General features: G+C 40.9%; 1 protein-coding gene across 1 annotated transcript in view; it reads right to left on the bottom strand.

The window, feature by feature from the left end:
• Positions 1-25,534, bottom strand: part of ENPP1 (ectonucleotide pyrophosphatase/phosphodiesterase 1) — a 75,840-nt gene that overhangs the window by 49,755 nt on the left and 551 nt on the right. The gene's annotated exons all lie outside the window — the stretch shown is intronic.

Below are 25,534 nucleotides of genomic sequence, written 5' to 3'. Positions count from 1 at the left end.
AACATAAACTATACATTAAACTAAAATTTTATTTCTCTATAAAACAAACCTAGGATAGTTAAAATAATACATATCATCTCCTCCATCATATAACTAAGTGAGAATCTTCCTGTTGCCTTGGGAAATCATTTTGTTCCTTTCTAAGCTTAGAACAGTTTCCAGTCTTAACCTTTGCAATTTCAATATCATAAAGTATCTCCAAAAGTTCCTTTTATGTGAAGTTTTGTGCCAGTGTCCCTTCCTCTGGGATATCTTCATCCTTTAATTTACCTTCACCAGGTTCCTCTGGTTTCGTAGCCAAGTCTACTGAACCAAGGCAGCGTCAGAATTCCCACAGTTAACTACTCCATAAGTCCATTCACATTAAATTGGGATTTTACTTTAAGCATTGTCACTTTTATTTTCTTCACTGTATTTTCATTCTTTAAAACCAATTCCCTTTTACAAGCATCCAATTTTACTTAGTGTTGCATGGAATTACCTACAGGAGACAAAGCAGCAACATAGCTACATGCTTTGCTGTCTGTGCTCCAGTCAACAAAAGATACACAATGGCAAGTCACTATCAGACTTTTAAAGAAGTTACGTGACTGGTCACTGACCATATTTCACACCTGTTTTTTACACAGTGATTTGCAGACTGATGAGTTAGCAGCAATGTTTGTATTTTATGCTATTACTTACAGTTAATATGGCCTGGTAACTGAAATTTGAACTATATTGTTAAGGAGCTGGTATTCGTTAAACTGTGGCATAATCAAAATTGTTGGAGAATCATGCAAAGCTACCAATGCCTCTGCTCTCACAATTGGGTAATACAGCTATCTTAGGATGTTTATTTTAAAATTACCTGCATTCATAAAACAAACCAGAAACAAGCTAAGCTCATTTTAAGGAAACTGATTTAATAAACCATGTTTTACCCATATAATGAAACAGTCTGAAAGAGTTAGCCTCAGAGACAGGCGTGTGAGAAGGCTGAAAGTAACACTAACACACACACACACACACACACACACTCTCTCTCTCACACACACACACAGCTGGGGTATAGATCGAGGAAGCTGGAAGCAGTTGATGAAGAACTGTTTCAATATTGATTGTGAACAAACAGTTAAATTTTAACTACTGGTCTAAAATACACATGGTATTTACAGCTACTTATCTTCCTGTTAAACAGAACACACATGCTGATTTTTCAAAAATCACCTTCTTCATTGTTAAAAGGAAGGCACTTGAATTTACCTTTAAAAGATAATGCATAACATGGAATTGAAACAGAAGTATGACAACAGAAACAATCATTTCTCACTTTCACATCCATAAAAGATTAAATTAAGAATACCTCCTACACTGATACAAAACAACCAGTCAAAAAAGTCTTCAGTAGGAAATGTTTTGTCAATGATTTTCAGGGCAGAGAAATACAATTCAGTTCAAATTTTCTTCACTAAGTAGTTTAATACAAGCTGGCAAAATAAAAATCCACCATCCATTTTTACCTCTATAATAATTTGGGTATTTTTATAATTTGGTATTTTCTTTTTTTTTAAGATTTATTTATTTATTTGAAAGTCAGAGTTACACAGAGAGGAGAGCCAAGGCAGGGGGAGGGGTCTTCCATCCAGTGCTTCACACCCGAGATGACCCCAACAGCCAGATCTGAGCCGATCCGAAGCCAGGAGCCAGGAACTTCCTCAGGGTCTCCCACCCGGGTCCAGGAGTCCAAGGACTTGGGCCATCTTCCACTGCTTTCCTAGGCCACAGCAGAGAGCTGGGTCAGAAGTGGAGCAGCCGGAACATGAACCAGCGCCCATATGGGATGCAGGCGGCGGCTTTACCTGCTACACCACAGTGCCAGCCCCAATTTGATTTTCTTAGCAACTACAGAAAAAATATTTTACCTTAGAAAACATGCATCTGGGAGATAACCAATAAAAGCAGCATTGTTGGAATGTTTTGCCTCTCTGTTCAAAGAATATTGATTTGATGTCTCCTGTTCTTCAGCTAAGTCCCTAAATCACTAGGTCTTTCTTAGAGCTTTTATAAGCCATAAGAAATAGGTACTTTAAAAAACAGTTATGTTAATATTAACATCATGCATTTTATCAAATATTTAAATATGAGTGCTTACTGTGCACAGTCCCTGTGCAAAAACCCAGAAATACAAGGAAAGCAACTCCCACCCTTACAAAGAATCACTAGGGGCTGGCACCGTGGCTCACTAGGCTAATCCTCTGCCTGCGGCGCCGGCACACCGGGTTCTAGTCCCGGTTGCTCCTCTTCCAGTCCAGCTCTCTGTTGTGGCCCAGGATGGCAGTGGAGGGTCCCTGCACCCGCATAGGAGACCGGGAGGAAGCACCTGGCTCCTGGCTTCGGATTGGCGCAGCGCCAGCCATGGCGGCCATTAGGGGAGTGAACCAACGGAAGGAAAACCTTTCTCTCTGTCTCTGTCTCTGTCTCACTGTCTATAACTCTCTCTTTCTCACTGTCTAACTCTGCCTGTCAAAAAAACAAAAAACAAAACAAAACAAAGAAACAAAGGATCACTAGGTGGGAGGGTGGATTAACCCAGTTTAAGGAATCTAAGCTCCAGAGAGTACTGGAGCACTGGGCCAGGACCACGGAGTTAATAAGCCGCAGTTGGCAGGATCTGAACTCAGGCAGGGAGCTTGCAAAGGAAAGGAGGCAAGAGAGGGTCCAGGAGAGGCCAAAAGGGAACGGAGGCCTCAAGGCAACCAGTAGGGGGCTGCTTAGGCATTTAACTTTGGAAGGGACACATCTGGATTTAGAGATTCTAAAAAGATTGTTGGCAACACTGTAGGAAGCCGTGGTACGAGGCCAAAGGGGAAATGAGGGCTTGGACCTGCCTGCCTCCCTTCTCCCAGGAGGTGCTCTGGGCTCCTCTCAGTCTTTCCTCACTCCCTGGTTACTGCAGACCGGAGCAACCCTGCTCCACGAGATCTGCTTTGGCTGCCTCTGACTAGGCAAGACATGGATTTATTGACTCATTTCTGTATTTATTTATTCATCTCTATACTTCCCACATCTAGCAGGTGTTTTGCACATGGTCAAGTTTCAACAACTAATTACTGAAGTGAAAACAAACAAGCTGAGATTTAATTAAACACGATTTGGGGAAGCACACAAATCCCCCAACTTTCCTCATCTGAGCTGACGAAGTCTGTTTCAGTGCTTTTGTGTCTACTTTATATAAGAAACACACACAGTAAGTACAAGAAAGCTTTATCAGGAAATGACAGAAGCTAGTCTGGTATCCAACGTGACGATGGAACAGAAATGCTGGTGAATTACTTGACCAGATGGCCTCACAATCCTATGACCTTGGCCCAAAACCTGCCTGCTCTCTGCAAACATTTCTGTGAGAACTCTGAGCAGCGTTGCACTTGGCTCTTTGGGGGATTTCTCTTCCTCAAGATGGGGATTAGCTCCTGATAAGTCAACCCAGTGCCAAGAAACTTCTCCAGGAGGTTCAAAAATACATTCCTGAAGAATTTGTAAGCATTGCGCAGTCCAAAGCTGAAGTGAGATCCTTTCGAAAGGAACGTTCCTCTCTCTGCTTCAGCAGCTGTTCACAGACTTGTCCTCTCAGCCACTCAGCGTCACTGGAGTTCTGTTTGACTTATCTGAAGAAGGTCCTCTTCAAAGGCAGTGAAACTTTAAACGAAGCAATTTACATAAGTGGTCCCCAGGAAGCAGGGAAGAGACATCAAGCACTGAACCAGCACAGCAGGGCAAACCTCCCACTTCCTCTCCCAGAAAAATGAAGTTGACGTTCACCCAATGGAACAAGCTTCAGGCTCAAAGGCGAGAAGGTTCAAATTCATTTATTCCTCATTTAACAAATGTTTCTGAAGACCCTATGACATGTGAGGAACTTATCTGGGGCTGGTTCACATCAGTGCTCTCGCAAGTCTTGCATTCTGGGGACTTTAGATAGACAGTCACCAGCCATGAGGCCTGCAAGTGTCTCACATCCTCATTAAGCCTTACTGTTTTTTCAGTCTAGAAAGGAGTGGTAAGATCCACCTCACAAAGTTAGCAGGAGCCCTGGAACAAATGCACAGAAAATGCCTCAGTGGATAACTAGGACCCAAAGGTATTCAACAAATGACCAGTCCTACTTGGAATATTCAACTCTCCAAGAGGACTGGGCCACCCAGTCTTACAGGGGGGGACAATATAGTCTTCCCAGTGTCTAAAACTACAAAACATTCTTTACGTTTCCTGTAAAAAAATGCCATAAACTAGTACATTAATTTTTCTCTCCCATCTTCCCCTCTCCCTCTTTTCAAAATCTTAAATAATCTGTTTTCAGCTGAAGACCACTCAGTGGTAATGAAAATCTATCTATAGGGTCGGCGCTATGGCCCAGCAGGTTAACGCCCTGGCCTGAAGCGGCAGTATCCCATATGGGTGCCAGCTCCACATACAATCCAGCTCTCTGCTGTCGCCTGGGAGGGTAGTGGAAGATGGCCCAGGTCCTTAGGCCCCTTTACCCACATGGGAGACCAGGAGGAAGCTCCTGGCTCCTGGCTTCAGATCGGTGCAGCTCCTGCCATTGTGGCCATCTGGGGAGTGAACCAGCAGATGGAAGACCTCTCTCTCTGCCTCTCCTTCTCTCTCTGTGTAACTCTTTCAAATAAATAAATAAATCTTAAAAAAGAAATAAAATCTATCCAAAAGATGTAATAGTGAGAAGAAAATCAAAATATTATTTTGCTGCAAACAATGCTATGAGACACTTTGATCTTATCTATACAGCAGCTCTGCATCCCATGCTTTGAGAAGGAAGACCCAAGCATAGACCAACTGATTTCTAAAGATTCATCCCTGTACTCTTAATAAAGCTTAGCCTGAGACTTATCTAAGCATTTTGGATACAGAAAGCTATAGAAAAATCCTAAAACAAATACCTTAACATATACATACACTTGGGCCAGGAATTAATCAGAAGGCTAAAGGTGATGTGGGACACCGTGGCGGTTTGCCTGGCCTCTGCACAGATCCATCCATGGGAGGCAGGACTTGTCACAACCTGCCCAAGCTCAGCTGCTAAACCACGGTAGGACCTCTGTGTCAGTTCCAAGCAAGCTAAGATCACAGTCTCAGTGCTCTTCCTGAGAGAGACTCCTACTTCTATGGAGAAAAAGAATCTCTGCTCTATGAATGCCAGCACAACACTTTCCATTAACATGAGAGGAAAAAGGTGGCATTAAAATCATATTTGGTATACAACTTTAAGAACAAGAGGAAAAGTCAGTAGCAGGCCAAGTTAAAAAGACTTTACCAAAGTGGATTTTAGTAGTGAATAAAGAGGACTATATTGACATCGAAAAACCATATACCCATTGTGGGCGGTCTTCATGTCCTTGTTTTTGTCATATCTTTCTTCAAAAAGAGCAGAAGATGCAGGTGTTCTGCCTCGCATACCTGGGTCCAACACCTGGCTCCCGCTTGACTCCAGCTTCCTGCTAATGCAGAATCTCACAGGCAGCATGGATGCTCAAGTGATTACATTTCGGCCACCCAGGTAAGAAACCTGTATTGAGTTCCTGGCTCCCAGCCTCAGCCTCGCCCAGCCCCAGCCCAGCCATTGAACCAGCAGATGGGAGTTCTCCTTTGTCTCTTTCTTTTTCTACTTATTTGTTTGAGAGAGAGACAAAGAAATAAAAATTTTAAAGAAATAAAAGAATGGAAGAAAAGTGAGAAGGATGTAGAAAAGTTCTGTGATTGAACACCAATCAAAACCACAATGAGATATCACCTCCCCCATTGTCAGAATGGCTTCAATAGCATAGTTGGTAGAGTAAAATGCTTTCTGTGGCTTTAAAAAGAAAAAAGACTTGTTTGACAGAGACAAAGGTCTTCCATCTGCTGGTTCACTCCCTAGATGGTCACATTAGCCAGAGCTGGACTAGGCAGAATCCAGGAGCCAGGAGCTCTACTAGGTCTCACACAAAGATAGCAGGGGTCCAAGCTCTTTGTCCATCTTCCACTGCTTTTCCCAGGCCATTAGCAGGGATCTAGATTGGAAGTAGAGCAGACAGGTCTCGAACGAGCACCCATATGGAATGCTGGCACAGCAAGGAGCGCCTCTACCCACTATGCCACAGCACTGGCTCCATGTCTTTTTTATATATATATTCTTCTAATTCACTTTAGCATCTTAAGAAAAACAATCTAGTACGAGATCTTAAGGGAAGTGTCTAATAAATGGAGTTTCTAGCTCTTGTCTTACAACAAAATAAAATGGCAGATGGGAGTAAATATTTAAAGATATAAGTGAAATCACTAGAAACAAGATGAACAAATACGTTCATAATGTTGGGGTGGCAGACATCTTTACAATCATGGCTCAAATCCATAAATTACAACGAACTCAGTCAGGAGACTGACCCTGACCCAAGTACTTGAGCCCTCAACTGCTGCCTCCCTGGATCAAAAGCAAAGCTGGACTAGACCACAAGCATTCTAATATGGGATGCAGACATCCCAAGTGGCACTTAACTACTGTGCCAGATGCCTACCCATTACTTTTAAGTCAGGGTAGGCATTTACCTTAGCAGTTAAGATAATGGTTAAGACACCCACATGCTATATTGGAGTGCCTGGGTTTAACTCCTGGCTTCAAGTCCAGCTCCTGCTCCCGATTCCAGTTTCCTGCTACTACATATCCTGGGAGGCAGCAGGTGATGGCACAAGTAATTGAGATCTTGCCACCCATTTGGGAGATCTGGATTGAGTTCCCAATTCTAGCTTTTGTAAGTATTTGGAGAATAATCCAGCAGAGTGGCACACCCTCTCTCTTTCTCTCTCTGCCTCTCAAATAAATATTTTTAATTATATATATATTGAATTTATGTGCATGCAAACTAAAAACCAATGAGTCCCTTTTCTATCCAATGAAACTGACAGATGTTAAAAAGAATGATAATTGCAGGTACCAGCCAGGATGTGAGGAAAAACAGGCATACACTGTCTTCACAGAAGTGGAAGTTCCTTCCTAAAAGATCATCAAATGAATCTATGTAAACTCAAAACGTGCATATTTTCTTCTTGTACAATTCCAATTCTACTAATTTATCTGATGGAAATATTCACATAAGTATACAAACATATGAACATTGTTTGTATACTGTTAACATACTGTGCTAATACACATTGTATATTTCTGTTCACAAATAATGAAGTAAATATTATGGTAAATCAAATAATAAAACATCATCCAACTATTTTTAATTATTTAAATCCATCACAAATTTAAAAAGAAAAAGGTTTATTTTATTTATTTGAAAGGCAGAGTAACCGAGGGAGGGGGAGAGATCGTTCATCCACTGGTTCACTTCCCAAATGGTCTCAAACAGTTAAAGCTGGGCCAGGCCAAAGTCAAGAGCCTGAAACTCCACTGGGGTCTCCCACATGTGTGGCAGGGACCACAAGCACTTGGGCCATCTTCTACTGCTTTCCCAGGTGCATTAGGGAGCTGGATCAGAAGCAAAGCAGCTGCGATTTGAACTGCTCCTATATGGGATGCTGCCACTGCAGACAGTGGTTTAAACTACTGCGTCACAACACCAGCCCTGCAACATTTGCTCTTAAAGTCTTCAGCTCATAGGTAAGCAGTTACTCATACACAGAGGAAACCATTCTTTGAGAAAGCCCAAAGTATTCCATGCACAGAGACCACACAGGGATGCCCTGGGACCACATTAAGAGAGAGAGACCTGGCCGTCCCCTCGTCCCCTCGATGTTCCATCCCCTGCTGTTCCAACTCCAATCACCATCTGACTACAGCTGCATGAAAAACCCTGAGCTGTACCTATAACATCAAGACTTTCCCAAATTCCTGACTCATCAAAACCCACAAGAAATTTTTGAGTCTACAGAGATAATAACCAGATGCTGAACATTATAAATTGGGGGCAGTGAATTTGTTAAAGTAAGTTAACAGCATAGGGTTAAAATCCAAAATATAATACAAAGAACAATGACTCTATACTGATATAAAAATGATTGAATAAACAGAGAGATGGGTGAGAATAGACAAATCTCCAGTTAGATTGTAAATAATCTTGGTAGATATTCCAGCACCATCAAGAAGTAGATTATAACTGTCTGCCCCTTAAGTGTGGACTGGGCATAGTGACTTCCTTTCAAAGCTAGGAGATGGAAAACAGACAAAAAAGAGTATCTTTGATGAAGAAAGCTGAAGAAGACTACCTTAGGTAGGCAATCAAGATTCACATCATCAGTGGTAAGTCTTGTTAATATTATATAGTATTAATGTGATGTGTTGAGAACAGCACTTTACCTCCAGTCTGCCTCCCAAAAATACACCACCCAGGTCTAACCACCAAAAAAAAAAAAAAATCAGACAAATTTTCATTGAGGAACATCTCACAAAATATATGACTCATACACTTCATAACTGTCAAGGTCATCAAAATGAAGGAAAGTCTGAAAATGTTGCCAAGAAGACCTTAAGGCGACATGACAACTAAATGTAACATGGTGTTCCTGGATAGGATACTAGAACAACAAATGGAAAATGAGGAAATCTAAATAAAGGAAGTTAAAATACAGGACTGACTTTATCTAGTAAGAATCAATACCAATGTTTGTTCATTAGTTCTAATAAATGTGCCAGGCTAATGCCAGCCATTAATGATACAGGGATCAGGTGAGGGGTATATGGAAACTGTGCTAGCTACACAGCTTTTCGGCAAATCTGAAACTATTCCAAAACTGAACTGACATTGAAAAGAAACCATGCGTGAATTCATATTCCCCACAAAATTTCCATTGCTTAAAAATTTGGGTCTGTTTTCTTTTTTAAAAATGCACCTACACACGTAAACTCACATGTGTATATAATTGAGAAATGATTCCATATGCAATATCCTCTCATCTTTTTTACAGGTAATGCTACTTCATAAATATTTTATCAATAAAACTTTTAAACATATGAAGGTAGATCTAGTAAACAATAGATGGTATGGTTAAGCAAAAAAGCGAGCTGCACTTTCGCTTCAGCAATGTATGACTTTTTAGAAGGAACCCTGTGGATTCACTCTGCTTTCATTTCCATTTCTTGCTTGTGACTCAGCAGCTGGGACTCCCTTTCAGGAATGAAGGAATTGTTCCGCCTCCACTGCCCTCAGCTCCGCTGCCGGGAGTGGTTCCCCTCAGGGACTGCCTCAGCTAAAGAAGCCACATTGCCCAAGGTCGCACCCTTTTCTCCTGTTCCCTCCTGGACAAGCCTAAGGGGCCCCAGCATGTGGGCGGAGCCTCCATTGAGCATTGCATCCATTGAGCAATGGATCACAGCCCTCCATGATTCTCTACACAGCCCTGTGCTGTTCCTTGCCCTCTGCCTTGTACAAGTGCTAATCTCTACAGCACACATATAAAATCCTAAGCATGCTAGTTCCAAGTCTGTTTCCCAAGAAACTCAAACTGCAACACTGCCTTTCTCCCAGGGCGCTAATTTGGAATAATGATCTTGGCTATCTACATCTCCCAGGCGCCCTGACTCCAGGCATCAGGCCATTATAAGTCAGGGATAAACAATGACAGAAGATTGGAGGAGGGGTGGGCAGTGAAAATGAGATCAACCAATTCTGCCCTGATCTTTCTGCTTCTGACAGGACCCCTGTAGTGGCTGCATCCCTCAAGGGTCCCAGCACCCGAGCTTTGGTTTTATCACCTTTCCTTTTGCCTGCGGTAGCAGCTTCCTTCTGTTACTCTTCTCTGGGTGGTTGCATTTCCCCCACAACTCCCTGTTTGGCTTGCAGTCTTTCCAAAACTTTTGTAATTTGTCTCCTATATTAAATTATCCTAATTAAATTACCACATATGACTCTGGTTTTGCTGATTGGACCTGACATAGATAGATAGGTAGATAGATAGATAAATAATGACAGATACTAATAGATCCCAAGGTGCAAAGTTAATATAGGCAAAGAACTCCATTTTGAGCAGTCATGTTTTTTGTAATTCTTGTTTCCTAGATGCAAAAAACTTTTTTTAATTAGACTTGCTTCAGCTGGATTTCAAGCAACTTAAGAACAAACAATGCCCTGGCACAGGCACTGTGTTGCAAAGCCAGTTTGAGTCTTTGCTGTTCTACTCCCGAATGAGCTTACTACCAATGCACTAGGAAGACAGTGGAAGATGGTCCAAGTACTTGGGTCTCTCCTGTCACCATGTTGGAGACCAAGATGGAGTTCCTGGCTCCTGGCTCTTGCCTCTTATCTCCTGGCTTTGGCCTAGATCAGTCCTGACTGTTGTAGCCAAGAGGGCAGTGAACAAGCAGATGGAAGATATCTCTCTCCCCCTCTCCCTTTCTCTCCCCACCCCTGCTTCTGTCACTCTGCCTTTCAAACAAATAAATAAATCTTTTCTTATTGTCCCTAAAACCCTAAAAATTGTTTGTCTCTTTCAAGATAAGTAGGGCTTATCAAGTAATAGTATTAAATGACTTTAGGGGAAAATGTTTAAATTTAATTAAGCTTATAAGTTATGAAAAGGAGGAAAAGTAGTCCATTTAAGGAATAGGACAGTCCTTACTCTCAGGCACAGGACAAACTGGATGGGCTGAGAGATAAAAGCTTTATGGGTCTTATCCAAACACACTGTTTTTCTGCCAAGGCAGGTATCTTGCCCATACATGCAGTAGTAAAGTCACAGGATGAGAAACAAAAAGTGGAAAGAACAGCAAGTACAATTAAGTGCACCTGATTTGTTTCTGTGGGTTTTGTTTTTTTTTTTTCTGTCTGAAATAATTTTTGGAATTAGAGTACCTTGTTTTTATTCTTGAAAAAGGACTACTTTATAGTAGGTTTTGCATTTTAGTAGTTCATCCTAGGAAAAGGAAAGGAAATGGAGTAACACAGAAATACAATTGTTCCTTGTATGAGGAATCTTACAATTACATAAGAACGGTCACAACTTAACCATCCTAATTTATTTTGGTATTTTTAGTAAATAGTTCCTGAAAAGGGGCTATGTTCATCTTCATTATCACTAGCTGAAGAACTAAAAAGTTAAACTAAAAAGTTATGATACAGTCATTATGTGCTATCTGCAGAAGTTTTTAAAGTAATAAAAATGCCCAATGCATCTGTGGTGTCTCAGACTGTCGTGGCTACAGTCACATCTTCTGCTGTGTACGTGAAATGTGGCTCATGTGAGAGAGGAACTGAATTTTTATCTTAATGTTAACTTAAAATTTGATCCAAATAATCACATATGCCTACTGGTTACCATATTGAAGCAAACCATCTAGACAACTGAAAATGTAACTGAAAAGAGAAAATTGTTATACAATGGTGAAGGAAAAAATAAGACAGCATGCTCTATGCCTGCTCTCATGCTCCCTTTAATTTCTTCCTGCCACTAAAATGCAAATGGTCTTTCCAAAATCAGATATTGCCCTGTCACTAGAACAAAAACAAGACAAACAAGAAGATTTTAGTGATATCCAATTGCTATTAAAACGAATGGCAAAATCCCTCAGCCAGTCCGCCAGGCCCTGGGTGGGGCTGGCCCCTGCCAGCGTTCCCAGCCTCCTGCTCAGTTCATAACACACCATTCAGCCCTGCACTGCAGCTGCCCTGACCTTCTCCCAGTCCAGGGTGGACCATGTCCCGTCCCACCCACTGGCCCTGATCCATGCCACCTCCTCCCTTCACAGTCCTCTTCTGCACGTCCGTTATTTCCAAAGGGACTCCTTCTTTGATCTCCATCATTGGAACAGTTTCCCTCTCTTGTCTCTCTCACAGCCCTGTGTATAGCTTCTAGGTAGCACTTGACACAGCCTACTTGAGATCTTCTTCTGTGATTCAATGACCACTATCTGGTCCCATGGGGCTGGACCGTGAGAACAGAGGAGTAAGTCTTTTCCTGTGACCCTTCAGCTCCCAGCCTCTTGCATAGGGATATTCACACAGTAGAAACTCTAAACATCTGCTGAATAAGTTACAGACCATATCAATGACAATAATAAACCTTATCTAGCATCTGTTGTCTATCAAGCACTTGTGTAACTAGTTTACGTATATAAATTCATTTGATCCTGAAAACAAACCCATGATGTAGCAACTATTATTCCCAACAGACAGGTGAGGTGACTAAGACTCAGGAGAGTTAAGGAACTTGCCAAAGGCTACACAGCAGTGATTGGCAAAGATAGACTCTCTACCCCAGCAGTCTGACTCCAGAGTCTGGTCCTTAACCACTGAGCTCTATGACCCTATGATTAAATGGCAATTGAGTGGTTTGGGGACAGGAGACATGGGGCTAAAGAACAGCTTAGGAATCTTTCATGTTGGATCCAAGGGAGCACCTGGTGTTGGTTAGGAAAAGGGTGGTGAAAAGACCACTTCTGGGGTAGAGAACAGAAGTAATCTGTCTACAGCATTTCTAGGGCAGTACCTGTAGAACTGGCTGTAAAGGAAGGTCTATTTCAACAGAGCTGAGCTAATGAGAGCTGCACCTTGAGCTCCTTTACTGACTCTAAATTGGCAAAGTACAACAACAGCAGTAGATGCCTGAAAAATACTTGAGGCTTGCAAAATCCAAGTGATGCATGTAATATGCACATCCCATAGAACATATGGGACACTCAGTCCCATGGAGGGACAGGTGGAAGACCAGACTAACCAGCCAATAAGTCTGTCTCCTCTTACTTCACAGGATTGTCAACTGAAGGAGATAAAGCATTTAGCAAAGGATTTGACAAACAGCAAACTCAACAAAATTGTGTTTATTTAATGAACACTTACATAGTACTTCCTATGTGTCTACTCTGAGTGGTTGACAAATATTAACTAACAGATGGCTATGCATGTATGTTATGAACCTTTAGGTCTACTCCAAATGGATAAAACTCTTCAGGATAAGCCCTCAACTGATAAGGTTACACAAGTTATGAGAAATACTGTTACACAAGTGATGAGAAATAACACCAAAAAAAAAAAGACTAAGCCCCAGAAATATGGATTTTCCCACCAATATTGTTGCAGACTCTGGAAAATTCTGAGTAGATACATAATGCAGGGAAATCATCCTTTTAGGAAAATACTCTATGCATAAGAAATAGACACGTATTACAGAGATGAGTAATAAATGAAACAGAAAACATGTAGTAAAAAATTAAAACTTCTGGGAGATTATGTCTGAAGTCTGAGTAGATAGTTTCAAAAACTGTCTTATGTTAAGGTTAGTAAATCTCTCGAAACCTTATAGAAGGCATATTTTGAAATGTCTGGAAAATAAAAATCTCACATTGAATATAAATGAAAAAAGGAAATATTATATACAGTATGGAATCATTTAAGAAAATAAGTAATATGTTCACACAGATAAGTTCTGGGTAGAAAAATGTTAACAGCAGATAGGATTGAAGATTTTTAAATTTTTCCTCTTTATATATTTTGCATTTTCTGAATTTTCTACAGTAAGTGGTGTTTTTATACCAAGGAAGGCAATACTATAAGCTCTCTGTACAAACTGGTAGAAACCTACATAACCTAAACTCCTCACATTATCATTAAGAAACTGAAAGAAAAGCAAAGTAAAATCCAGTTCTTAACACACCATTTTTAAGAGGTCAGATAGCAAATAATTCTTGTGATTCCAGGTTCAGAGTCATTACGTAATCCCTAGCTTTCAAGGACTTTGAATCACTTCAGAAAAATCAATGTTCTCTTTTCCTTTCAAAGTTTCCAAGGGAAAGAAAAGTATAAATATTTATATATGTTCATATTCTTCATATTTATGTCCTTTAAGTTGATCAGTTATTTAAATGAATCTTGTTATAAGCAGAATGGTCAGTAGTTACCTCCATGGTTAACCCCAAAATAAAGCAGTGCAATACTACCTATTCCTAATGCTCCTAACCCACACCCTTCCCACAGGAATGTATTTCACTCACCTGTTTCCTAGCCTCCCAGAAATTCTCATCCAGATAAAGCTGGATGACACCTTAAAGGGTGCCGGTGTGGTTGTATTATGAAGTATTATGGAACAAACTCTGTGCCAATGACATTTAACCTAATTGAATGTCACCTGAAAAAGCCCAGGTATAATATTCCTTTGTTTGAGTTTTACGTCAAGTGTATTGTAAATCGTCAATAAGGTACTGCAGTGGAAACTTTGAAGTACTCTACTGATGGTGCAATGTAAAGAGAAATTATATCACATTCTGAGGGGTGGATGGGGAAGTGGAAAAACATCTGAATTTTATCAGGTGACAACAAAGACAGAAAATTGGCCCAGCTGAAAACAATAAAGAACAATTAAAGGACAAGCCAGTACAGAGTAAGGAAAGGGCAATTAACATATAAGCAGTGTGGCAAAAGTACCAAAAACATACAATGGAGAAAGGACAGCCTCTTCCTAAATGCTGCTGGGGGTGGAGGACAGGCATTTTGACACAGGAGCTATGACACCACTTGGGATACCCACATCCCATGTTGGAGTGACTGAGCGTGAGTCCCAGCTCTGCTCTTGACCACAGCTTCCTGCTAATGTGCATTCTGGGAGGTGGCAAGTGATGGCTCAAGTACTTGTGTCCCTGTCACACACATGGGAGACCTGGAGTGTGTTCCAGGCTCCAGGCTTCAGACATGCCTAGCCCCTGCTGTTGCAGACATTTGAGGAGTGAATCAGTGGATCATCAATCTCTCTGTGTGTGTCTGTCTTTCAAATAAAAGAGATAAATATATTTAAAAAAAATTCCAGGAAAACTGCATCTTCACACATAGAAGACTGAGTCTTGACCCCTGTGTCCCAATATGACCTTCAATATGTTCATTCAAAATGGGCATTATATTTTAATTACATTGCCCCTCATATACAAAAATCAACTCAAAACAGATCCAAGACCTAAATATAAGACTTGAAATTATGAAACAACTAGAAGAAAACATAGGGAAAACCTTTTATAACATAGCAATAGACACACATTTTATGGGAAAAACCCAAAAGCACAGGCAACAAAAGCAAAAATAGACAAATGGGATAATACCAAACTAAGAAACTTCTGCACAGCAAAGGAAACAATCAACAAAGCAGTAGCCTACAGAATGGGAAAAAATATTTGCAAACTATGCATCTGACAAAGAACTGATATTCAGAATATGTAAGGAACTTAAAAAACAACCAAACTGCAAATAATCCAATTAAAAATGGTCAAATGATCTGAACATTTATCAAAAGAATAAATATAAACAGCAAATAAGTACATGAAAAAATATTCAAATCATTAGCCATCATGGAAATTGCAAATCAGAACCACAATGAAATATCTTACTCTAGTTAGAATGGCTATTATTAAAAAAAATAATAACAAATGCTGACAAGGATATGAAGACAAGGCAACTCACTGTTGGTGGAAATTTGAATTAATACAGACATTATGGAAAACAGAATGGAATTTCCTTAAAAGACTAAAAGTAGATCTACCATATGATCCAGCTATCCCACTTCTGAGTCTGTATGTGAAAGAAATGCAATCAGTGTTATAAAAGAGATAGCAGTGCTATTCACAGTAGTCACCATATGGAATCAACCGGCATGCCTATCAACAGTTGGAGGGATAAAGAAAATGTTTAGATACACAATGGAATATTATTCATTCATAAAGAAGAATGAAATCCTGTCATTTAAAACAAAATGGATAGAACTGAAGGACAGCATGTTCAATGAAATATATCAGACACAGAAAAACAAATACCACATGTTCTCTGTCATATGTGAAAACTTAAAAAAAGTTAATCTGTTGTACAATAATCATTACTAGTAGTAGAGAATGGTGGGAGGGAATGGAAACAAAAGGAGGTTGGATAATGGTTACTGAAGCAGAATTCAACAGAAAGAATACATTCTAGTGTTCACAGCACAGAAGATGACCATAATCCATTATTTATTTTATAAAGAACTAGAGAGAGTGGCTCAAAGGATTTTATACATAAATATATGGAGATGGAAATGCTAAGTACCATGCAGTGATAAGTACACATAGTATAAATGTCTTGAAATATTACACTGTACTCCAAAAATGTGCACAACTACCACCTGTGAAGCAAAAAAAATTATAAAACTATCTGGAATATAAAAATAAAATTATAAGAAATAGAGGCCAGCTGCTCTTCTTCCCATTCAGCTCTCTGCTATGGCCTGGGAGAGCAGTGGAAGATGGCCCAAGTCCTTGAGCCCCTGCACCCACGTGAGAGACCTGGAAGAAACTCCTGGCTACTGCCTTTGGATCACAATTGTTCTCCCTCACCCTCTACTTACTTCTTATAATATTATTGAATGCACACCTTTCCATAAAGCAGATATTCTCAAACCTTTTGGTCTCAGGATTCCATTCTACCTTGAAAAATTACTGATACCCCTAAGACGACTTTTCAGGTAACTGCGGGCATTCTTTAACACTAACCCAAAATTCTATAAGGTTTTTTTTTGAGATTTATTTTATTTATTTGAAAGAGTTACCAAGAGAAGGAGAGATCGATCTTCCATCCACTATTTCACTCCTCAAATGGCCACAATGGCTGGGGCTGGGACAGGCAGATGCCAGGAGAAAAGAGCTTCTTCCGGGTCTCTGACGTGGGTGAAAGGGCCCAAGCACTTGGAACATCTTCCACTGCTTTCCCAGGCTAATTGGCAGGGAGCTGGATCACAAGTAGAGCAGTAAGGAATCAAACCGCAACCCATTTGGGATGCCAGCATCATAGGCAGGACCCACTCCACCACAACATTGGCCCCAAGTGTTAATGTCTTAAGAGTAAACTGTCAGGTTGCTCCTCTTCCTGTCCAGCTCTCTGCTGTGGCCCAGGAGTGCAGTGGAGGATGGCCCAAGGGCTTGGGCCCTGCACCCGCATGGGAGACCAGGAGGAAGTACCTGGCTCCTGGCTTCAGATCAGCGCAGTGCACCGGCCGCAATGCGCCAGCGGCAGCGGCCACTGGGGAGTGAACCAATGGAAAAAAGGAAGACCTTTCTCTCTCTCTCACTGTCCACTCTGCCTGTCAAAAAAAAGAAGAAGAAAAAGAGTAAACTGTCACACAAAACTTGACACTCTGTTAATTTTTCAAGCTGCTATATTAAAATCCATTAATCTACTTTGAATGCAGTTTATCCCAATGCATAATTTTGTAACATCATCCATTGTTTCTTTGGAAAATACTGAACATTGAGTTACATTGTTCTTTCAAATTTTGACACAAGCCATTAAACAATATGAAAAAGAAATCTCATGACGTACTATCTTAATCCATTTCATTGCAAAAGTCTTTTAAGATTGGGACACTCTCAAGTTCACTATGGCATATGAAAATTTCTCAAAATTTTTATTTTTGCTTGAATGCTCAGCTTTTTTTTTTTTTGTCCCCACAGGCAGAGTTAGACAGTGAGAGAGAGAGACAGAAAGGTCTTCCTTCCGTTGGTTCACCCAAATGGCCACTATGGCCGGTGCGCTGCACAAGTCTGAAGCCAGGAGCCAGGTGCTTATCCTGGTCTCCCATGGGGTGCAGGGCCCAAGCACTTGGGCCATCCTCCACTGCACTCCCGGGCCACAGCAGAGAGCTGGACTGGAAGAGGGGCAACCAGGACAGAATCCGGCACCCCAACTGGGACTAGAACCTAGGGTGCCAGCGGCACAGGTGGAGGATTAGCCTAGTGAGCAGCGGCGCCGGCTGTCATTCATTTTTCAGAAAATATATGCCAAATGCCCAACTGAATAACAAATAGCAGTTCTTTTAAAGAAAAAGGGTGTTCTATGAAAAAAGCCAAAAGCAGCTAGTTCATTTTGCGATTTCAACAGTCACAGAATTGCCTTTCCTCCAGGAAGCAACAGTCCTTTAGCATGCAGCAGACATGTTATGTGAGTACTCCCGATTTTGTCAGAATATTAGAAAGATAAGTGACCGAGGCTTAGGCTGGAGATCTAATAAAATGTGTTTCATAAAGGACATGTTTACTGCTTCATCTAGGACATCATTTTAAGTGAATCTGACTTCTTGTACAACAGGTGCCCCGCCTTGATTTCTGCTCACTTGCTACAGCAGTTCTACCTTCCACTCCTTCAACACCATCAGTGTAAACATCAACACCGTGGAAGGGCAGACAACTGCCACACTGCTGCTTTTAAAATAATTTTGACTTCTCAGTGCCCTGTAAGGCTCTTGGGGAACCACCATGGATCCGTAGACCACACATGGAGAACTGAGGTCTAAATGTTTGAGTGGAAACTTTATGTTGTCTGTGTTGTCTTTCAATGATAAACATATTAATCCCAAATCACTTAAAGACGTTCTGGAGTACTGTGAGACCTTATTTGGAATAAATCTCATAATGACAGTTGCATTTATGTTGCTGCACTATGTCATCATAAAAAAACTACTTGAGTTTCTTTCCAGCTGTCTGTCTCCATAAGAGACCACAGGCCCCAGATGGCTCACCATGGCCCAAGAGGGCTAAGACCCCAGGTGCTCATTAATGACAAAAGCTTTTCCAAGAACCCAGCATTAGGAATGAGCACTTTCTAAAGAACATTCTCCTGAAAACCAAATTATGGTGATCTCCAAGGTTCCCAAATCACATTAACAGAATGTTTGCCAGGAAAATGAGTGTGAAATCTTAAGATAACAGTGAACAAATGATCAATCCATAAAGGAGATACACGTATGAAAATTCACTCCCTCCAAAATGACTTTCTATCATGACACCCTATTTTTCTATTTTCATACATCAGAAAAATGAAACTAAATCAAAAAGAATAAAGAGGGGCCAGTACTGTACTGCAGTGGGTAAAGCCACTGCCTGGAGTGCCAGAATCCTATATAGGTGCCAGTTCAAGTCCTGGCTGCTCCACTTCCAATCCAGCTCTCTGCTATGGCCTGGGAAAGCAGTAGAAGATGGCCCAAGTTCCTGGGCCCCTGTACCCACATGGGAGATCTAGAAGAAGCTCTTGGCACCCGGCTTTGGACTGGCCCAGCTCTAGCTGTTGCAGCCATTTGAAGAGTGAACCAGCGACAGAAGATCTCTCTGTCTGTGACTGTACCTCTGAAATAAATAAATAAAATCTGTTTTTTAAAAAAGAATAAAGCCATTTCCCAAAAGTTTGGATATACTAGAAGCTCACAAAAACACATGATTATTGACTTCACACCAATAAATTGTGCACTAATTTTGGTTTCCAGGTAAAGTTAAGTCATATTAGTATCAGATGACCATATTGTATCTCACTATATAAGAAATCTTTGGCATCATCACACTAGGAAGCTGTTAGGTTCTATTTATGAAGTATTTATATTGAAGTAGGCAAAGGACAGACAGAAACCCAATGGCAGACTAACCTTGATGGATGAAGATATAACACTTAGTCCTCACAGAGAAGGCAAAGGAATGACCTGGCATTAGCCATTAGTCCACAATAAAAATTTGTAGTTAAAAGATTTTGCAGTTGGGGCTGGCACCGTGGCATAACGCGTAAAGCTGCCACCTGCAGTGCCAGCATCCCATATGGGCACCAATTCAAGTCCTGGTTGCTCCACTTCTGATACAGCTCTCTGCTATAGCTTGGGAAAGCAGCAGAAGATGGCCCAAGTGGCTTGGACCCCCGCAGCCACATAGGAGATCTGGAAGAAGCTCCTGGTTCCTGGCTTTGGATGGGCATTGGCTCTCACCATTGCAGCCAGCTGGGGAGTAAACCAGTGGATGGAAGATCTCTCTCTCTCTCTTTCTCTCTCTCTCTGCCTCTGCCTCTCTGTAACTCTGCCTTCCAAACAAATAAATAAATCTTTAAAAAAAAGAAAAACTGCAAATTACTATAAGTGATTATAATCACCTACATTTACCACTTACATTTCTACCAACTCTTCTAAAAAACAAGAGAAAGTAATTAAAATACTACAGATGTTATCTTAATGATTATAATTAAATTTTAGATAACCAACAAACTCGGGAAATATCTGTTCTTCTTGCTCAGACTTAATCTGAGGAGAATAATTTATATTGTGCCTTGAGCTCATTTCCTTTTTTTTTTTTTTTTTTTTTTTTTTTGGACAGGCAGAGTTAGAGAAAGAGAGACAGAGAGAAAGGTCTTCCTTTTGCCGTTGATTCACTCCACAAGTGGCCAGTAAGGCCGGGTGCTTCCTCCTGGTCTCCCATGGGGTGCAGGGCCCAAGCACTTGGGCCATCCTCCACTGCACTCCCAGGCCACAGCAGAGAGCTGGCCTGGAAGAGGGCCAACAGGGACAGAATCCGGCGCCCCAGCCGGGACTAGAACCCGGGGTGCCGGTGCGGCAGGTGGAGGATTAGCCTAGTGAGCTGCGGTGCAGGCTGAGCTCATTTCCTAAAGAAGTTTCTTGCTTATTTTTTGTTGTTTGGAGGATATTTCATGACTGATGGAGGTATGTTTACTTTAACCAAAGGCAGATTTCTAACTGAAAGTTGTACTTCAAGAGTTATGTCTTCTTGAGTTGTCTGGAGCTTGAAATGCCTCTACTCTTCGGGAAAAAAAAAAAAATATATATATATATATGTTTATATATATATATATATATATATTAAAAAAAGGATTAAGTTCTCCAGCTAATCCAAAAAGCCTGTAAAATAGATGAAATACATTTGCTATACCTTAAAAATTACACAAGTATTTTGCAATTATATTCAACCCACCAGAAAACAAAATTAATAGGTAACTATTTTCATTTACTTTTAATGCTGATACCTGAGGGGGGGAAAAAGAGTTACATGAAAGATGATAGAGTAAAAATTTCTGTAAATAAGTTGCAGTTAAATAGCCCATAGTCCCCAATTCTTTCTTACACAAACTGCATAAGATCTCTCGACATGGTCACTACGGGGTTCTCTTCAGCAACAAGATTAGGATATGTCTGGGGCAGAAGATGGTAAACTCAGTGTGTAGAGTACAGTGAACAAGGGAAATAGAAGGGAAATCAGAAAGGTGTTGAGAAGACGGCTATGTATGCCTGAGGAGGAGACTCCATGGAGACCAGCTGAGATACAAATGTTAGGAGAGGGATACCAGAACATGACTCACAGCAGAAGAGAAGTAACAGAAAGCAATGCTGGGGAACACAGTTGTCTACAAGGGGCACAATGACTGAACTCACGGTTTAACAGCAAAGTCACCAAGACTACGAGGCCTTGAGACAGATGAAGGAGACTGCGTTTGTGTGGGCAGGGTAGCCTCATTTGTGCCTGTCAGACAACCACACTTGGGTTATTCCAAGTGTCCAGGGGCTGGATTTCCATTTCCAAATCCAAGACGTCACAGAGGCCCTGTCTGCCTCTTCTTAAACATTCTGGCCTCCTGTTCACTCACACCTCTTCCATCTCCCTATGTCCTATAAAATGATTCCCCAGCGTTGACCTCACCTCTGACTCCACACCCAAGTGTCACCTGTATTTCAAGTCCTTACCCTCACAGGCCACACGGACCTTGTGGAAGTGTGTGTGGCTTCCCATCCTTCCCTCTTGGGTAAAGTGTGGCTCCGTGTAACCAAAAATGCAGTGCATTCACTCAGCCAACCAAAAGCTGACATTGAGTTTTAGGGACTATCTTCTCTGCACTACACACAACGCTCTGGAGTTCCTAGAAAGCTTTAGGGCATTTTGTTACCAGAGAGGAAAAAGAAAAACAGAGGGACAAGGAGGAGACTTTTCTGGCCCCAAAATGCTTTGGTCATTTTTGAATAAAATGCTAAACTATCACTAGACAGCTATTAAATTTTATAAACCAAAAATTCAATTCCAGTTATTCTTCATGTCATATTCAAGGGAAAGGAAAGGAAGCTAATAGAATTAATAATATTCATATCCAGAGGTGGCTATCTTACCAAGTGGTTACGATACCCATGTGCCATATCAGTGCCTGGGTTCAATTCCTAAGTCTGACTCCTGACTCCAGCTTCCTGCTAACACGGTCCCGGAAAGGCAGCAGTGATGGCTCCAGTAATTGGACTCCTGCCACTTACATGGGAGCCTTGGATTGAATTTTCAGCTCCTGGCTTGGATCTCAGCCCAGGCCACTGAGGGCATATGGGGAGTGAACCAGCAGATTGGAGTGCTGTGTGCGTGTGTGTGTGTGTGTGTTTCTCGCCACTCTCAAACACATACATTTTAAAAAATTCACCTTGAAAAACATAACATTCACACGCAAATCTCAGGTAAAGAAGGACAATTTCTGTCTCTTATGAAAAGCTGTGACAGGGAAAGGGAAAGTAGTCTTTAACAATGCACACATATGTGTATTTATAAGTAAGCAGAGGGGCCGGCCCTGTGGCGCAGTAGGTTAATCCTCCTCCTGCAGCGCCGGCATCCCATGTGGGCTCTGATTCAAGTCCCAGCTGCTCCTCTTCCAATCTTGCTCTCTGTTATGGCCTGTGAAAGTAGTAGAAGATTGCCCAAGTCCTTGGGCCACATGGGAGACTGGAAAGAAGCTCCTGGCTCCTGGCTTCAGATCGGCGCATCTCCAGCCATTGCGGCCAGTTGGGGAGTGAACCAGTGGATGGAAGACATCTCTCTCTCTCTCTGCCTCTCTTTCTCTCTCTGTGTAACTCTGACTTTCAAATAAAATAAATAAATCTTTTTAAAAAAATAAATAAAAAATACAAGTAAGCTGAATGACCTGGGATAGCAGCAGAAGATGGCCCAAGTGCTTGGGCCCCTGCACCTGTATGAGAGACCCGGAAGAAGCTCCTGGCTCCTGGCTTCAGATTGGTGCAGCTCCAGCCTTTGTGGCCAATTGAGGAGTGAACCAGCAGATGGAAGACCTCTCTCTGTAACTCTGTCTTTCAAATAAATAAAATAAATCTTTTTAAAAAAGAGCTCATATATATGTGTATATATATGTGAATATATATACATCTATATATATATAAAAGCAGAAGTCCACGAATGCAAATGCTTGGGAAGAGCTAACTGGAGCAATGTACTGCTATGTAGCTGAAAATTACCTGACTCTTTAACACCACGTCAGGGAACAACAAAGTAATTTCAAAAACAAGGTGATTTTAAAAAGCTTCTGGGAAAAATAAAATTTAAAGTGCAAGTTAATTTTGGTGCCAAACAAACTTTCATTATATGTGGGACATGTACATTATAAAAAAGAATACATTGATTTCAAAAATATTTGGCATCAAAATAAACTCAGAGCTTTAATTCCATTTTTCTAAGAATCTTGTGAAGTGACCTCATAAATCTCCAATCTGACCTCAGTGGAAGTCTTCACTTCACTTTAAAATTTAATTTGCAACCAAGAAAAGGCATTTAGTAGTTAACACATCTACTGAGGCATATAGAAGCTACTACTTGTTTTTCCCTCTGCTGTAGCTGTTTTCCTCAGTCTGGCTCAGTGCCTAGACCATAAGCATTCCCAGGGCACAGGGCCCAAAATCTCTAGACCAGACCTTGCAGGTGTTACCCTGGGGTCAAACAGCACCCTGGGGACAAGCAAGAGAGGAGAGCTCTTCCCTTCTCCATCCACTCTCACACATCTACACCCTTTCAGTGTTTCTGGGAAAATTTCAGAAAAATGTAACAGTCGCATTGCCACTGCCTAGCAGTCTCTCTGCAAAGCTACTCCTGTGTTTGTGTTTAGCTGCTGGATTGAAACTGTGTGGTTTAGGAGTAGGTGGCCTCTCCTAATCTCAATTCTAGAATGCAATTAGTCCAATCTGCTTCTTCAGCTTTATGCAAAGTGTGTAGATGTTTCCCAAAAAAAAAAAAAAAAAGCAATTCCATAATTGCAGCTTCTCTCTAGACAACACGCCCCAAAACTCTTTGATGACAATTGTCAGATCCCTTTTGACAAGTATTTTGGGAAAGTCTGGGAGAACAAAGGTGTTGAAATACGGAAGGGAAAGAAGAATGAGTTGAGTAAGAGCTTTCACTTTCAGTGCAGTCATTAAATAAGATTTTCACTGAAAATGCATTAGATTACATATATGGGTTAAGGATGCCTTACCTGAAATGCTTGGGACCAGAACTCTTTGAGATTTTTGGAATCTTGGTATAGACTTTATCAGTTGCATAGCCCTAATCCAAAGTCATAAACACCCCAAAATATTTTGGATTCTAGAGTATTTTGGATTTCAAATTAAGGATACTCAACCTGTAGATTAATGTCCTACAGTATCCCATCAAAAGATAAACAGAATGCATTTCAATTCACTGTGTGTTAAAAGTCAAAGACCTCACTCATAAAATGGAATAAAAAATATCCATGAAAGGCATTCAGATGGAAGAAATCCTAAGATATTTGCATGTCAAATGCCCAGATTTGAATCATCAGGGCCTAATGGAATGCCGCTTGACTAGCTGGTTGCAAAGACAGAAAGGCTTAATCCAAAGGTTAAGGATCTTTGTTGATACTTCTTATGCATTTCAGTGCATGAGTAGGAAAGGTTTAAAAACTGAATACAGCAGTTGGAAAACTTTTCAAGACTTCAAACATGTAAAAAGGCTTTTACACTGTAGTCTCACACAAACTCAGTGAACAACTTTTGAACACCACACAGTGTGCTAAGCATGTGAAAGCATTGATACTAAATGGCCATGTGGCAAATTCTAAGCTTCCATTAGGAAACACACAAAACAGTGACACAACATACTAAAACAAGTTCTCATCAATGTTGTGTATTAAAGATTCAAACTAACTATGAAGCAAAAAAATATATCTACATATATGTATACATGATCTGGTTGGGACACTTATTCTTTGCACCTTAGGCTTATTTTTAGGTACTAAGTGTATGACGTCATCTCTTAAGTCTAGGAATGTTGGATCCTCAAAAGATTATAACGCATCCAAGATACCTAAAATACACTGAAAAAAGCAATGCTTACAAAAAAAGGAGACTTCAAAAATCAGAAAAGATGTATCTTAACAAGGCATCGTTCAATCGTAAGATGTAAGTGGCAGTATCTTCCGGATGAACTATGCAGGGAAATGTGTGAAAATGATTGTCTCCTTTTGGTTTTTCAATTTCCTCCCCCTCCATACACACACTGTTCCGTTTGATACTCACCCTTATCACAGGTAATGTGCAAGGCAGTTGAGGTTGGAAAGTTACGCAAGCCCTGAGCAATTAAGGGCTAAGAAACAAGAACCCAGGCCTCCGACTCTCCTTCAGTTCTGCCACCAGCGATTTAGAATAAAAAAACCACCTCTACATCGCGTAAAGTTGGCTGCGGATCCCTCAACCAATGAGAGTAATATAAACCGTATATATAAACCGTATAAACCGTATAGCCTATGGTTAAAAGAGTGGGCAAGAAACACAAACTTCTCCAGAGTGACACAGTGTGAATATTGATGGAATTCCTGAGCAGCTGCAAGCAAATTCCAAAACAGAGCCAAAACACAGAGTGTTTTCTACGGTCCTGATAAAATTTAAATCTTCTCAACTGGAAGCAGTTAACGCAAGTTCTAAATAGTGCACCCGCCCCAAAGAGGTGAGGCATTGCAGCACC

This window comes from Lepus europaeus, chromosome 3 (genome assembly GCF_033115175.1).
Source record: "Lepus europaeus isolate LE1 chromosome 3, mLepTim1.pri, whole genome shotgun sequence".
Lineage (NCBI taxonomy): Eukaryota > Metazoa > Chordata > Mammalia > Lagomorpha > Leporidae > Lepus > Lepus europaeus.
The sequence above is the reverse complement of the archived record's forward strand: the minus strand, read 5'-3'. Positions and strand labels throughout refer to the sequence as shown.